We start from the raw sequence: 17,833 nt of genomic DNA, 5'->3' as shown, positions 1-17,833 counted from the left end.
AGGGACATTTTACTCCGCTTACAGATCATGGGGTAGAGTCTACCGAGAATAAACGCGGCACGGTCACGGACTGATTTTATATGCGGGCGGAATGTCATCGATGCATCCAGGGTAACGCCCAGGTACTTGACCTTCCTGACCCAGGGTATGGATTGACTAAAGAGAGTAATCGGGGGTGTGAGATTCCTCCTCCTAATACGGGAGGAAATCCGTGTGGAGCTTCCCCTCTGAAATAACACCGCAGTACTTTTCGCTGGGTTGATGTCTATGCGCCATTTTCGGAACCACTGTCCTAGGGCTAGGGCTGCGCTCTGAAGCTTCTTCGCGATTAGCGACTTGTTTCTACTGGAATAGTAAACAGTCGTGTCGTCGGCGAATAAAGCTAAATGGGTCGGCGGCGACCGGGGAATATCGTTAACGAATAAGCTAAATAGGAGGGGTGAGAGGACAGAGCCTTGCGGGACTCCAGCTGTGAGAGGTCGTGGGGAGGAGCGGGTTCCCTCGACTCGATATCGAAAAGAGCGGTTCGACAAGAAGTCCCGTATGATGAGCACGAGACTATCCGGCACACCCATGTTAAATAGTTTGAAAATCAAACCGTTGTGCCAGACTTTGTCGAACGCTTTTGCGACGTCGAAGAAGAGAGCTCCCGTGTATAACGGTTTTGGTCGATTAAGCCCCACAAGAATGTGCTCCGTAAGGCGGTGCACCTGTTGAACGCATGAGTGATTTGTACGGAATCCGAATTGTTCATCGATGAGAATGCCCTTGGATGAGACGAAGTCTCTGAGGCGTTTGTAGAGCAGACGCTCATACAGTTTGCCTAGAGACATGAGGAGGCTGATCGGGCGGTAGCTCGTCGGATGATTTTTTGGTTTACCGGGTTTATGTATGCCGATAACGTCCGCTTCTTTCCACACCGCGGGAAAGATACAGTTCGCCATAGCGGCATTGAAAATAGATGCCAACATTACGATGAGTTGGACGGGTAGAAGTTTAATAACGCGGTTGGATATACCGTCGGAACCGGGAGCCTTGCGAGGACGTAGGTCTTTGATCAAGTCTTTAACTTCCATCGGGGTGACGGGTGGTAACGCATCCGAGGGTGGCAAGGAGGCTCTGCGTTCTACCTCACTGTCTACTAATTCTACATGAACAGGGTCCACGGATTGAGTGCTGGGCGTACACTGGGTTTGCAATGTATCGGCCAGCAGCTCTGCTTTTTCGTCATCATCGAACGCCGCGAGTCGGCCTGAGGGGCCTACGAGGGGGGGCATAGTTACTACCGTATCCGATTTGAGAGTACGAGCTAAGCGGTAGTAAGACCTTTGGGAGGGCGCGAGTCCTTCTAAGAAATAAGACCATCTGGCATCTCGGACTTCGGCGATGCGAGACTTTACGTCGCGTTGTAGGGCACGCATTCGAGTACGATTTTCCGCGGTAGGATACCTGTCGTAGGCGCGTATTGAGGCGTTCTTAGCTCTTAGGAGCTCCCTAATATCGTCGGACAATTTGAAGCGGTGAAGGAAGTCCTCCGCTACAACTTGTTTCGATGACCTATCTAATGTCGAGGTGATGTGTGACGTTAAGATGTCTATGGCTTCAGCGGTATCCTGAGGAGACGGGGTAGAGTCCGGACTAAACGGGAACGATGGTGGATCAGATTCAGCCAGGCTGACGCCCAGCGTGTGCCAATCCACCACAGTCCTCGTGATGGGAACGGAATCGGGAGCGCGACCGAGCTTCATAACGACGGGACGGTGGTCTGAATCTAACTCTGAAACTACTTCGATCGAGTGTAAGCGCAGAGTTACGTTTTTTAATAACGCTATATCGAGTATATCCGGGCGATGCGCGATATTTAGCGGGTAGTGAGTCGGGATTAGCGGAGCGACGATATCGAAGGCGAGATCATCAACTAACGCGTCAAGCCGCCTGCCATTCGGGGTTGTGGTGTGTGAGTTCCACCTGATGTGTTTACAATTTAGGTCGCCCGCCAGAATGACAGAGCTTCCCATGCCGAGCAGCGCCTCGATATCACTGCTTAGAACGATCTTATCCGGTAGAAGATAAACGGACGCGATAACGATCGGCGCGTGTCCCGTCAGAGAGATTCGGCACACTGATGCTTCGATATTAGCGAGCGCAGGAGGATCGAGCGGGACGCAATGCAGGGCTCTTCTATAATAAATGACGGTGCCACCACCACGAGCAGAGAGCCTGTCGTTCCTGACCATGTTATAGTTCGCGATTTTAGGGTCACGGCGCGCGGGCTTAAGTAGGGTCTCCTGCACTAAAAATATATCAATTTGATGGTCACGCAAAAAGTCAGAAACCTGATCACGTTGATTTGCGAGACCGTAAGCGTTAAAAAATCCTATCGTTATGGATAGGGGCTTTATTCTACTTATATACGCCATTGATTACCGGCGGAGTGAGGGGAGGACGTACGTATTTAATGACGCGTATACGTCGGCGTATTCTTGCACAACGGCGATAAAGTGTTGTGCAGTGGAGGCAGCGCGAATGGCGTCGCCCAAAGCGTTAACGCGCTCAAAGTTGATCGACTGAAAGAAGTCGATCGCTAAAGCGAGATTGTCGGACGCGGTCGGAGGGCAAGTCGCGGGAGAGGGACGAGTCGCGGGAGAGGGACGAGTCGCGGGAGAGGGACGAGTCGCGGGGGCGGGACGAATCGCGGAGGAGGGAGTTGTAGCCGTGTTCGTGTACGGCAGCGGTTTCGCCCAGGCCGACACACTGGGCACCGGCGCCGGAACGAACGCTGGCTTAGCCTGCGACACAGAGGGTGCCGAGGCTTTGATGTCTGGGCCGGAAGCTCGGAGGCGGTTTTGGCGGGCGACGCGGCGATTTATTTTAGGGGCTCGGGGGCATCCGCGGTAATTTGCGGGGTGACCCTGTGTTCGACACAGGACGCAGCTAGGCGGTTCCGTCGCGGTTTTTTGATCGCGAGTGCATAGGGCCGTGGCGTGATCGCCTAAGCACTTGACGCATCGGGGGCGCGCGTGACAGTTACGGGAAGAATGCCCGTATAATTGGCAGTTATGGCACTGGCTAGGTGTGCCTTTCTTGTGTGGGATTTCGACTGCGATTCCGGAAAGGCTACAGACCGTTCGGATGTTGAATATTTGCTTACCCTCGGGGGTAGGCTGGAGGGCGACGAGAACCATATTATATGGCTCCCTTCCGCGGCCTGTGTGCATGCGGTGTACGGAGTTAACCGGTAGGCCTTGTTCGAGAAGGTCGGCCTTGACGAGCTCGGCATCCAACTCTTTAAGGATGCCACGTATAACGGCACGGAGTTCGCGCTCCTCCTGGAGCGTATACGTGTGGAAACTTATACGCTCCTTACGGAGGTAAGAAGAGAGGGCCCTATGGTCGTCGGGTGTTCGAACCTTAATTTGAATGCCGTTCGCGAGGTTACGGGCATTCGTGAAATTGATATTTTTGGCCTTAAGGGCCAGGGAAACTCGTTCCCAAGCTGCCTTCTCTTGAAGGATTACCGGGGGAGGGGTCTGGGTTTTATTTTGTGCCACCGGACGCGGCGACGGAGTGGCACGGGCTGGAGGCGCAACGGGAGTCTGAGGACGGGGGCGCGACGCGTTCGCGGCTTTGCTAATTTTAGCGGCCGCGGGAGCTCGAGACTCCGCGGCACGCTTCTTACCCTTTTGCACCAGGGTGAATCCATCCGTCGATGAGGCGGGGGCGAGGTCGACCTCCATCTCCGAGTCAGAGTCGGAGGACGAGGAGGCGGGCGCAGGTGACCTACGAGTAGGTGTTTTGGAGGGCGCGACGGAGGCCGCGGATGATCGCGCTGCTGGAACGGTGACCACGGCGGACGACGCAGCAGTTTTACTCGCCAGTATAGGCGACGCGGGAACGGCAGGCACGACGGAGGCTGCGGTGCTCGATGCAGAAGCTTTGCACGCAGGTACAGGCGACGCAGGAGCAGCGAGCTCGGCGGAGTCCACGAGAGGGCTCGCGGTGTGATCGGCCTTGAAGGCCTGAAACTCGGAAGTGAGCTTTGGGTAGCGAAGCCGGAGATATTCCGCAAATACAGCGTCCATGATGTCTACGTGCCCAGGTGGGGCTGGGTCTTCGAAAACACACGAGGCCCCAACTTCTCGGACCTGAGCGGTTCTATTGAACACAGGTGGCGATGCGGCACGATTACTACAGGACAAAGAAAAAACACAACAAAACGGAAATAACAAAAAGAAACAAAACAATTAAACACTTCCAGGAAGACAGTTTGTCGGCAGATGTACCACGAACACAGAAATAACAAAAGGAAACAAAACAAATAAAAACTTCCAGGAAAAACACTTGGTCGGCAGATGTACCACGAACACAGGCCGCGCGAACAATGGCCGGGCTAACAAAAGCCGGGCGAACAAAGGCCGGGCGATCGAGTGGTCGATGAGCACGTCCGCACGTGACGGGTGCATCTATCGGAATGAATTATTATACATAGCACTTTATCAGATGTATGCGACGAAAGTTCGACTTTCGAAAACTTCGACCACGTGGTCACTTATCGTTTGTGACCATGAAAAGTAAAATAAGTAAATTATTCGATACATGGAAAACAAATGGAGACAACAAAAAAAACGCGAGTTTAACCCGAAAAAATAATTTTAATTATAAATAGAGTCAAAATAAATCCCACTACCATTTAATCTTGATTACATAATTAATAAATAATATGTACGATCGTTAAAATCGACGACGAAGCGAGAGAGTCTATCTTTAAAAGGGTGCCCCCACAATCTTTCTATATTTTTTTTTCAAATCACTCGCTCTTATTACTAAACCTAAAACAAATAATCAAATGGAATTATTGTTATTGGTGCATTTTGAAACGGGATCCAATTGACGCCAATGCTGCTTATCGCATGTACTGCTTGAGGATTCGGCTGTGTATCACACTGTTATGGTTTTAAATGAGCAACAGATTGCTTAAAGTTAGATCTTCGACGGAGCGAGTGCAAAATTGTTCTATTGACCAACAGTCAGAATATTCTGAACTTGTATAGAATCAAACATAATAATAACATGAATGCCGTTAACGATGTTCCGACATCTCCTTTAACAAATATTCACAAATTACTTCAACGGTGAAGGAATAAGAGCTTATAATAAAATCAAAACTGCAATTTTAATTTGCGTAATTACTGGTGATAGGGTTTTCTTTTATATATATTTAATGCAGCAAAGTAATAAGTTTTTGTGCGTTATATCGGGCCGTACGGGCACAAGTGGTTTCGTTATTTTTCCAGCTTGGGCACCTCTTTTGTTTCGGCTACAACAGATTTCATTCTGAAATAGACAGTACCCTTGTACAGCTTTTGTTATTGATACAGCTTTTAATTACATACAGATTTCCTGTGGAGCTACAACCCTTTGTAGATATTTGTCTCCTCCTTCATATTATTTTTGTGTCGTTTTATTTCTTACGTCTCTCGATCAGGACGCTGCCTCCATTTTAAACACAAACGTCGTGTGATTATGTAAGAATTTAACTAAATTAAAATAAATTTAATATAATGTATAACGCCGATAACAGTAACGCCATCTATCGCCGAATAGGCGAACGAATATCGAAGGATCTAATAACATCTAGAACACTCAAGAAGTACAACGCCATCTATCGTCAGATAGAGGAACCACACATCGAACGTACTCGGTTTGTGAGGAATGTTCTCGACGATTCTAGAAATGTCGTATTGACTATAAAAGCGTTGCAGAGATGGCACACAGTCAGTGAGTAATCAGAACTACTCGAAGCGAAACAGCGAACGGATCACCTGAAGCGAAGCGGAAGAAGCGAATTGAGAATTTTAAAGTGTTTGGAAGTGTCTTACGTATTTTAAGTGCTAATACAGCGTTAACTTGTAATTTGGTAGAATTTTTATTTATCCAAAATCTCAGCGCATACCGACGGTGTAATAAACGGATTGTATACGTGACGCAGCCCGGGAGCCAGAAACTGTCTGCCGTTCCAAGTACGGTGCACATAAATAAAAGATAGGATTACCGACCGACTCCGGCGGCTAACTAAAACAATTCGCTGTGTATCGACAACGGCACTGTAAAATCCACGGTAAAATCGATGTTTTCACACCCGACAGAATCCAAAAACGAAGTATGAATTAATCAGTAGCCCACATTTACGGATGTGTTCTGGATTTTCGAATCGTTTTGTACATTTTTAACAGAACACCCGCGCTCTATGAGGCTCAATTTGGGAAACACGAATGGAATTTCAAATTTGAACGTCAACATATTTTTTTTTATTTATATCTATACATATAAATAAAATTGGAATGTCTGTTTGTAATATTGAAATAGCCTCTTTTTACTACATGCATATGAATATATGTACGTATTACATAGACCAAAATAACATTTTTTACAATTTTTGTCTGTGTGTATGTTTGTTCCGGCTAATCTCTGGAACGGCTGGACCGATTTTGACGGGACTTTCACTGATAGGTAGCTGATGATATAAGGAGTAACTTAGGCTTTTTCTTTTCGGACTAGCTTCGCCCCACGGCTTCACCCACGGTACAACAATAACCGCGTGTAACATCGCGGGACTCGGCTATTAATTTTAATAATAAAATTTAATGTTTCCGCAGCGAAGCGAGGGCGGGTCGCTAGTTTGTTTATATGAATGTTTAATGGAGAACATCGGTTTTTTATTTTACATTTGTTGAACGAACGAGTTCGTGGGTCACCTGGCCTTAAGTTGTACATATGATATGATGTCGAATTCTTAATTGTACTCTATCCTTTCGATACCCTTTCAAACTGATACACGTGATTACTTTGTGACAGAAATAGGCAGAATAGATCTACCCGTCCCGGGTTATAAATACGCCTAATCATTAGTTTTAGTTAAAATAAGAAAATATATCTTAGAGTACAGCAATTCAATATTTCACTTCGGTGATAGATTCAGCGAATCACTGCTATTACTGGGATCAATCTTTACAATTCTCTCAAGTTGAGCCCGTGAGCTCACTAACCGTGTGTAGTTGGCTACCAACGATTAGGTGGGAAAAAAAGATTAGATTATGATTATTTCCGACTGTGTGCTTTTATTATATTTATTGGCAAACAAACACACGACCGACTTCACGGTAAAAAGTCACCATGGGCCATATACACCAACAGTGCAAAGAGCAAAGCAAAGTCGCTTCCCACTGAAACTACTAGGATAAATAAAAAAGGGTGCGTGTACTTATGTACGCGCGTAAGAAGTTATACTTTATTTTTATGAAATTTATTTCTTTTTTTTTATTTAAATTTTAATCAATTTGAAAAAAAATCGATTAAACAACATCCTCAAACACGCATATTGGACATCCCTTTTCTTGACATCGTATAAATTCGGTAATTCTCGGTACGGTTCGGAAAGTTCACCTGCGGCTATATTCAGACTCGCCAAGTTATGTCGGTCGTATTGTAATGAGCGATTTAGTAGGCAACTTCATTCTGTTAATTTTGTGTCACGGTGCGCGCACATCGTAAAAGTTCACTCTCATCAATTTTTCATAACGCGCCTAAAGAAGTATAACTTCAAAAAATTATACTTCAAAGTATTAGGTCATTACCGATTTTAAGTTATACCAGATTTCATATATGGCCTATATAACAAGAAAACAATCAGTCATGAATTAATATTAAAGTACTAGCTGTTGCACGCGGTTTGGCTCGCACTATCAAAGAAAGGTATTAATATAGTTTCCCATGGGAATGTTTTCCTGGATTAAATGTAGGTTCTGTCACTCTCCCGACCCAAGTGATACTATTTTAATATACACTTTCACATTTATATTATAATATCACTATAACAATAATAGTGCTTCACTATCACTACATAGTATAAAACAAAGTCGCTTTCTCTGTCCCTATATCCATCTGTATGTCCCTATGTATGCTTAAATCTTTAAAACTACGCAACGGATTTTAATGCGGTTTTTAATAGAGTAATTGAAGAGGAAGGTTTATATGTATAATAACATCCATTAAATAGTGGAGAAATCAATAATAAATTACAGTTTCCGAAGCAAAGCGAGGGCGGGTCGCTAGTTAATAATATACGGAACCGTAATGTGACATAATTTGCAACTTAATCATGACAAACACGCTCAAGTTTCACAATGCGGGCAGCCATTCCGCAATACTAGTTCCGGGCAACCGGCTTATATTTTACGAAGAACAACAGCTAATCCGACCGACCGCTTGTTTTAGTAACCCGAAACACTCCCAAAGAGTTTAAATTCGAGCACATTTGGTTCGTTTCAAAACGGTTAACTGTTTCATTTAATGGGACCCAGCGAATTTTTTTTTATTATTGCTTAGATCGGTGGACGAGCTCACGGCCTACCTGGTGTCAATTGGTTACTGGAGTCCATAGACATCTACGATGTAAATGCGCGACCCACCGAATTTTTTTTTATTATTGCTTAGATCGGTGGACGAGCTCACGGCCTACCTGGTGTCAATTGGTTACTGGAGTCCATAGACATCTACGATGTAAATGCGCGACCCACCTTGAGATATAAGTTCTAAGGTCTCATTATAGTCACAACGGTGGCACAAAACCGAAACGCATCACTGCTTCATGGCAGAAATAAGCAGGGCGGTGGCACCCACAAGTGCGGTCTCACAAGAGGTCCTACCACCAGTAAATTCCACTAACACTGATCTTTATTAGGGTTAGAACTTATTTTTGTTGATACTGAATTGTCAAGGCGTATCATTCTCCTAATTCCTGCGGCGAAGATGTCACACGTTCCGGTTTGAACATTGGGACGGTGGTTGTTACATTTGGGTATTCGACCTCATGTCACGACATAGGTGGCATTCACGTTGCGAGATCTAGAAGCTTCGGTAAGCTAAAGCGGTTACGCCGGTAACAATATTATTGATAAGATAGAAAGCGATTTTAAGCCGTAAAAGTAGTTTTAGTTGTACAACAAAAAACCTAATATCTATACCTATGTTATTCATTAAAACATTAAAACCGTTATGCCAAAGTAACTATTCCTTCTTTTTTTTTTATGATTGAAGGATTACTGGTGGCCCGGAGGCCTTTCCAGTTTCACCAGGACAGGTGGGCGAGCAAAGGCTCAGCCAGGAGGGGTGGGATTTGCTAACAGCTACCCGAGCGCCTCCGAAGGAGACCTAACAACTCAAGAGTAGCTGCTTCGCGAATGAATCTACTACCGGATCGGAATCGCGACCCACTGAGAAAATCCGGCGAGAAACTCAGCGGGCTGATGCATGGGTTAGGTTGCACGTCGACCTCTTTGTCGAGTTCGACGAGTACGGGTACCGGGGTCCCTAAGCCTGCTCCTAGTATTAGAGCTGAAGGCATCTAATGCAAAGGTTATTGGATCTGATGGATCCGTAAGGACGTGTCTAGGGCGTCGACGGTGACTGGCTCCTGCGTGATCAGGATTCGGGGAGTAGTCAGCGGCGGCAACGATAAGGCGATTATCATGACGCATAGCCTTATCGAAGTATCGTTCTGACGCTGACTTCATGTATTTCCGAATTGATTCGAGGCCCAGGTCGTCGTGTAGGTCAACGTTCCTCACGAACCACGGAGCCCCGACAGCTAACCTGCAAAAGCGGGATTGTAGGGATTGGAGGGTGTCTATGTGTGTGCGGGCCGCGTGAGCGAACACCACACTCGCGTAAGTCATGACGGGCCTTATGCAAGTTTTGTAAAGTGTCACCTTGTTCCGAAGGGACATTTTACTCCGCTTACAGATCATGGGGTAGAGTCTACCGAGAATAAACGCGGCACGGTCACGGACTGATTTTATATTTTATTTTATTTTATTTTATTAGGAAGACAAACAGTGAACTTAAACTATATAAACTCTAAACTTACAACTAAACACCATTTAAATGTCTCCGCATTTAAATAACTATAAACGATTGTGGCGTCGCATCGCCTAGAATTAAATAATTAACGTAAAACAAAAACAATAATAAAACAGTTTGAGAAAAGAAAAAAAAAAAAACAGAAAAACGTAATAAATAGAAAATAATTAATTAAATATTTGCATTCAACCATCGACTGACTAATGTTCTCCTAATACTCTTAGTAGAAGTGTTGAAAATGTCCAGTTCAGGGAAGTCAGCTAGAGCATTGAAACTGCTAGCAGCTCTTATAAAGAATGCATTACGTCTGTAATTTGTACCACCACGAGGTACTCCGAGACGAGATGATTGACGGCTCTCGCGCATTATGGGTCTCGGGGGCACCCTTAAACATAACAACGATAGAAGATAAGACGAGTCCATCTCAGACTGAGCTATTTTGCTATAAAGAACAATATCAGCTATCCTACGTCTTTCCTCCAGTGGAAGTATGTGATGCCTTCTACATCTCGTCTCGTAGTCGGGATCATACACTTTAGTTTTAAATTGAAGAAACCTCATGAATTTGGTCTGTATGGTCTCCAATCTATTTATATAAATTTTAAATCGCGGATTCCACACCTGCGAACAATACTCTAGGATACTGCGCACATATGCACAGTACAGCACCTTAAAAATTTTAGCACTAGTAAATTGCGCACCAAGCCGCTTGATAAAACCTAATGATATATAGGCTCTTTTCACTATATTGTCTATATGCTTCTCATAAGACAGTTTCCTATCATGTGTTACCCCCAAATCGCAAAATTCATCTACATTTGCCAGATTGGTTCCTATAAGCTGATATGTGAACTTAACAGGTGTAGTCTTATGTGTGAAGGTCATGGCAAAACACTTCGAAACGTTGAGGTCTAATTTATTAAGATGACAATATTCCTCGAGCCTTAAAAGATCCTCCTGTATCATCTGACAATCATTGGAAGAGTTAACTTTTCTATAAACTTTCATGTCATCCGCATACAAGAGGAAGTCCGAAGACCGAAAATATGTACCTATATCATTTATAAAAATATTAAACATCAACGGGCCGAGCAGAGACCCTTGAGGAACACCAGAAGGGATCCCTCCCCAGGAAGAAGCATGTCCGTTGACCACAACCTTTTGTGATCTATTTTCAACATAAGAAGAAAACCACCTGAAGAGACTACCATGAATTCCAGCATTAAAGAGCTTTTGTAGCAGAATCGTGTGATCGGTGCGGTCGAATGCCTTACTAAAATCAGTAAAGACAGCATCAACTTGACCACCAGAATCCATATTACGTGTGAGATATTCCGTGAAGGTAACTAAGTTAGTGGTAGTCGATCTATTCTTCAAGAAACCATGTTGTTGCGCTATGAAGGTAGGTTTTAAAAAAGCGTACAACTGTGAATACACAACTCGTTCAAACAGTTTAGCAAATAAGCACAATTTGGATATAGGCCTATAATTTTTTATATTTTCTTTATTGCCTTTTTTGTGAACAGGTGTTATGAACGCAGATTTCCAGATCACAGGTACGATTCCTTCATGAATTGACCTACGGTAAAGTATGACCAATGGTGCAACCAAGTTCTCAGAACACCTAACTATGAATAGGGATGGAATCCTATCAGGACCTGCTGCTTTTGACAGATCTAAAGCCTTTAGCAGTTTCAAAATCTCAGCCGAACAGATTTCAATACTGGATATGCAGTCAGAGTGTGCAATGTTTGTATTAACACCCAGGAGCTGGTCAGTAGTACTGTGCTCAGCCGTAGCAGTATTAAGGAAATTTGATTGGAAGTATTCACAAAAAAGATTACAGATAACGTCCCCAGAGTCAGTTGTTTGTCCTTCGTATGTGAGAGTAGAAGGAAGGTTATTTGCGCTACCTTTGTTAGTTTTAACAAATCTCCAGAAGAACTTAGGATCCTTTAAGATAGAACTTTCGACCGACGCGATATAAGCTCTATAACAATCATCTTCCAATATTTTAGCTCTCTTACGGAGGAGAGAAAAGGTTTCATAATCGTCAGTATTGCTATATTTCTGGTATTTTTTCAAAAACTTGTATTTTTCCTTCAAAACTTTTTTTAACGGGGATGTGTACCAGGGTGGGAACAAACTAGGAGCATAATACTTTCGAGGAACGTGCTTATCGATTACCTCATATAAGATCTTATAAAAATTATCGAGGGCCTCGTCAATGGAAAAATTTAGTAAAAAGCTGTCCCAGTCTATATCCGCTAGTGACGAGTTAATAGACTCAAAATTTCCAGAGTGGAAGCAATACTTTGACCTAGGTTGAACTATTAACTGTTTTATATCAGTTAAAGACAGAAATATATTCAACGATTTATGATGAACATCCTCCTTCACTAAAGGGTCGTCACAAGCACTGATTTCAAGCTTTGAGTTCGATAAAACCCAATCAAGTACCCTATTATTAGTATTATAAAAGTAATTAAATTGATAGAAATTACATTCTGCCAATACATCAAAAAAGTAGATTTGCGCATTCCCACTAATGCCCTGTGGCTGTGTAAAATCTTCGTCAGTGTCAAAAGACCATTTGATATCTCTCATATTAAAATCACCGGTAACTATAAATGTATCATTAGGGCATGAGTCCATTGCTAGAGAGAGTTTGTCTGTAAAGTTGGTTAGCTGAGAATTGAAGTTGTAGCCAAGTTTTTCATCACATAAATAGAGGGAACAAAAATGTATATTATAAATATATATATATATATATATGTGTACCGTGTATTTGTTTATATATTGTATAATGTAGTTTGGTTGTTTCACATTAAGTTATGCACCTACCACAGGATTCTCTACACCACCCTTGGTTGACTGGTAGAGAATGCCTCAGGCATTAAGTCCGCCATTGTACTTATGTGCATTAAGTTGAATAAATAAAAAATAAAAAAATATTTACAACACCACGACTTTTAGTATTGAATGTCACCGTAACCCATATATCCTCGGCAGAAGACGATCATTCCGGGCGGCGCGACGCCGTAAGATCGCGTCGTATCGCTATCAGTACGCCTCCACCATACAATTCATTTGTAGCTATATAATTTCTATCCCGTCTAAACACAATGTACCTATCATCGAACAGCTCACAGTCACCAATACTATCCATTAACCAAGTTTCCGTGATTAAGATAACATCATAGTTATTAAGTAGGACATTTCTTTTAAAATCAATTTATTTTTTTTTTTTTTTTTTTTTTATGATTGAAGGATTACTGGTGGCCCGGAGGCCTTTCCAGTTTCACCAGGACAGGTGGGCGAGCAAAGGCTCAGCCAGGAGGGGTGGGATTTGCTAACAGCTACCCGAGCGCCTCCGAAGGAGACCTAACAGCTCAAGAGCAGCTGCTTCGCGAATGAATCTACTACCGGATCGGAATCGCGACCCGCTGAGAAGATCCGGCGAGAAACTCAGCGAGCTGATTCATGGGTTAGGTTGCACGGCGAACTCTTTGTCGAGTTCGACGAGTACGGTTACCGAGGTCCCTAAGCCTGCTCCTAGAGCTGAAGGCGTCTAGTGCGAAGGTTATTGGATCTGATGGATCCGTAAGGACGTGTCTAGGGCGTCGACGGTGACTGGCTCCTGCATGATCAGGATTCGGGGAGTAGTCAGCGGCGGCTACGATAAGGCGATTATTATGACGCATAGCCTTATCGAAGTACCGTTCCGACGCTGACTTCATGTATTTCTGTATAGATTCGAGGCCCAGGTCGTCGTGTAGGTCAACGTTCCTCACGAACCACGGAGCTCCGACGGCTAACCTGCAAAAGCGGGATTGTAGAGATTGAAGGGTGTCTATGTGCGTGCGGGCCGCGTGAGCGAACACCACACTCGCGTAAGTCATGACGGGCCTTATGCAAGTTTTGTAAAGTGTCACCTTGTTCCGAAGGGACATTTTACTCCGCTTACAAATCATGGGGTAGAGTCTACCGAGAATAAACGCGGCACGGTCACGGACTGATTTTATATGCGGGCGGAATGTCATCGATGCATCCAGGGTAACGCCCAGGTACTTGACCTTCCTGGCCCAGGGTATGGATTGACTAAAGAGAGTAATCGGGGGTGTGAGATTCCTCCTCCTAATACGGGAGGAAATCCGTGTGGAGCTTCCCCTCTGAAAGAGCACCGCAGTACTTTTCGCTGGGTTGATGTCTATGCGCCATTTTCGGAACCACTGTCCTAGGGCTAGGGCTGCGCTCTGAAGCTTCTTCGCGATTAGGGACTTGTTTCTACTGGAATAGTAAACAGTCGTGTCGTCGGCGAATAAAGCTAAATGGGTCGGCGGCGACCGGGGAATATCGTTAACGAATAAGCTAAATAGGAGGGGTGAGAGGACAGAGCCTTGCGGGACTCCAGCTGTGAGAGGTCGTGGGGAGGAGCGGGTTCCCTCGACTCGATATCGAAAAGAGCGGTTCGACAAGAAGTCCCGTATGATGAGCACGAGACTATCCGGCACACCCATGTTGAATAGTTTGAAAATCAAACCGTTGTGCCAGACTTTGTCGAACGCTTTTGCGACGTCGAAGAAGAGAGCTCCCGTGTATAACGGTTTTGGTCGATTAATCCCCACAAGAATGTGCTCCGTGAGGCGGTGCACCTGTTGAACGCATGAGTGATTTGTACGGAATCCGAATTGTTCATCGATGAGAATGCCCTTGGATGAGACGAAGTCTCTGAGGCGTTTGTAGAGCAGACGCTCATACAGTTTGCCTAGAGACATGAGGAGGCTAATCGGGCGGTAGCTCGTCGGATGATTTTTTGGTTTACCGGGTTTATGTATGCCGATAACGTCCGCTTCTTTCCACACCGCGGGAAAGATACAGTTCGCCATAGCGGCATTGAAAATAGATGCCAACATCACGATGAGTTGGACGGGTAGAAGTTTAATAACGCGGTTGGATATACCGTCGGAACCGGGAGCCTTGCGAGGACGTAGGTCTTTGATCAAGTCTTTAACTTCCATCGGGGTGACGGGTGGTAACACATCAGAGGGTGGCAAGGAGGCTTTGCGTTCTACCTCACTGTCTACTAATTCTACATGCAGAGGGTCCACGGATTGAGTGCTGGGCGTGCACTGGGTTTGCAATGTATCGGCCAGCAGCTCTGCTTTTTCGTCATCATCGAACGCCGTGAGTCGGCCTGAGGGGCCTACGAGGGGGGGCATAGTTACTACCGTATCCGATTTGAGAGTACGAGCTAAGCGGTAGTAAGACCTTTGGGAGGGCGCGAGTCCTTCTAAGAAATCAGACCATCTGGCATCTCGGACTTCGGCGATGCGAGACTTTACGTCGCGTTGTAGGGCACGCATTCGAATACGATTTTCCGCGGTAGGATACCTGTCGTAGGCGCGTATCGAGGCGTTCTTAGCTCTAAGGAGTTCCCTAATATCGTCGGACAATTTGAAGCGGTGAAGGAAGTCCTCCGCTACAACTTGTTTCGATGACCTATCTAATGTCGAGGTGATGTGTGACGTTAAGATGTCTATGGCTTCAGCGGTATCCTGAGGAGACGGGGTAGAGTCCGGGCTAAACGGTAGCGATGGTGGATCAGATTCAGCCAGGCTGATGCCCAGCGTGTGCCAATCCACCACAGTCCTCGTGACGGGAACGGAATCGGGAGCGCGACCGAGCTTCATAACGACGGGACGGTGGTCTGAATCTAACTCTGAAACTACTTCGATCGAGTGTAAGCGCAGAGTTACGTTTTTTAATAACGCTATGTCGAGTATATCCGGGCGATGCGCGATATTTAGCGGGTAGTGAGTCGGGATTAGCGGAGCGACGATATCGAAGGCGAGATTATCGACTAACGCGTCAAGCCGCCTGCCATTCGGGGTTGTGGTGTGTGAGTTCCACCTAATGTGTTTACAATTTAGGTCGCCCGCCAGAATGACAGAGCTCCCCATGCCGAGCAGCGCCTCGATATCACTGCTTAGAACGATCTTATCCGGTGGAAGATAAACGGACGCGATAACGATCGGCGCGTGTCCCGTCAGTGAGATTCGGCACACTGATGCTTCGATATTAGCGAGCGCGGGAGGATCGAGTGGGACGCAATGCAGGGCTCTTCTATAGTAAATGACGGTACCACCACCACGAGCAGAGAGCCTGTCGTTCCTGACCATGTTATAGTTCGCGATTTTAGGGTCACGGCGCGCGGGCTTAAGTAGGGTCTCCTGCACTAAAAAGATATCAATTTGATGGTCACGCAAAAAGTCAGAAACCTGATCACGCTGATTTGCGAGACCGTAAGCGTTAAAAAATCCTATCGTTACGGATAGGGGCTTTATTCTACTTATATACGCCATTGATTACCGGCGGAGTGAGGGGAGGACGTACGTATTTAATGACGCGTATACGTCGGCGTATTCTTGCACAACGGCGATAAAGTGTTGTGCAGTGGAGGCAGAGCGAATGGCGTCGCCCAAAGCGTTAACGCGCTCAAAGTTGATCGACTGAAAGAAGTCGATCGCTAAAGCGAGATTGTCGGACGCGGTCGGAGGGCAAGTTGCGGGAGAGGGACGAGTCGCGGGGGCGGGACGAATCGCGGAGGAGGGAGTTGTAGCCGTGTTCATGTACGGCAGCGGTTTCGCCCAGGCCGAGACACTGGGCACCGGCGCCGGAACGAACGCTGGCTTAGCCTGCGACACAGAGGGTGCCGAGGCTTTGATGTCTGGGCCGGAAGCTCGGAGGCGGTTTTGGCGGGCGACGCGGCGATTTATTTTCGGGGCTCGGGGGCATCCGCGGTAATTTGCGGGGTGACCCTGTGTTCGACACAGGACGCAGCTAGGCGGTTCTGTCGCGGTTTTTTGATCGCGAGTGCATAGGGCCGTGGCGTGATCGCCTAAGCACTTGACGCATCGGGGGCGCGCGTGACAGTTACGGGAAGAATGCCCGTATAATTGGCAGTTATGGCACTGGCTAGGTGTGCCTTTCTTGTGTGGGGTTTCGACTGCGATTCCGGAAAGGCTACAGACCGTTCGGATGTTGAATATTTGCTTACCCTCGGGGGTAGGCTGGAGGGCGACGAGAACCATATTATATGGCTCTCTTCCGCGGCCTGTGTGCATGCGGTGTACGGAGTTAACCGGTAGGCCTTGTTCGAGAAGGTCGGCCTTGACGAGCTCGGCATCCAACTCTTTAGGGATGCCACGTATAACGGCACGGAGTTCGCGCTCCTCCTGGAGCGTATATGTGTGGAAACTTATACGCTCCTTACGGAGGTAAGAAGAGAGGGCCCTATGGTCGTCGGATGTTCGAACCTTAATTTGAATGCCGTTCGCGAGGTTACGGGCATTCGTAAAATTGATATTTTTGGCCTTAAGGGCCAGGGAAACTCGTTCCCAAGCTGCCTTCTCTTGAAGGATTACCGGGGGAGGGGTCTGGGCTTTATTTTGTGCCACCGGACGCGGCGACGGAGTGGCACGGGCTGGAGGCCCAACGGGAGTCTGAGGGCGGGGGCGCGACGCGTTCGCGGCTTTGCTAATTTTAGCGGCCGCGGGAGCTCGAGACTCCGCGGCACGCTTCTTACCCTTTTGCACCAGGGTGAATCCATCCGTCGATGAGGCGGGAGCGAGGTCGACCTCCATCTCCGAGTCAGAGTCGCAGGGCGCAGGTGACCTACGAGTAGGTGTTTTGGACGGCGCGACGGAGGCCGCGGATGATCGCGCTGCTGGAACGGTGACCACGGCGGACGACGCAGCAGTTTTACTCGCCAGTATAGGCGACGCGGGAACGGCAGGCACGACGGAGGCTGCGGTGCTCGATGCAGAAGCTTTGCACGCAGGTACAGGCGACGCAGGAGCAGCGAGCTCGGTGGAGTCCACGAGAGGGCTCGCAGTGTGATCGGCCTTGAAGG

The sequence above is a fragment of the Bombyx mori genome, chromosome 17 (assembly GCF_030269925.1).
Source record: "Bombyx mori chromosome 17, ASM3026992v2".
In the NCBI taxonomy this organism is placed as follows: Eukaryota; Metazoa; Arthropoda; class Insecta; order Lepidoptera; family Bombycidae; genus Bombyx; species Bombyx mori.
The sequence above is the reverse complement of the archived record's forward strand: the minus strand, read 5'-3'. Positions refer to the sequence as shown.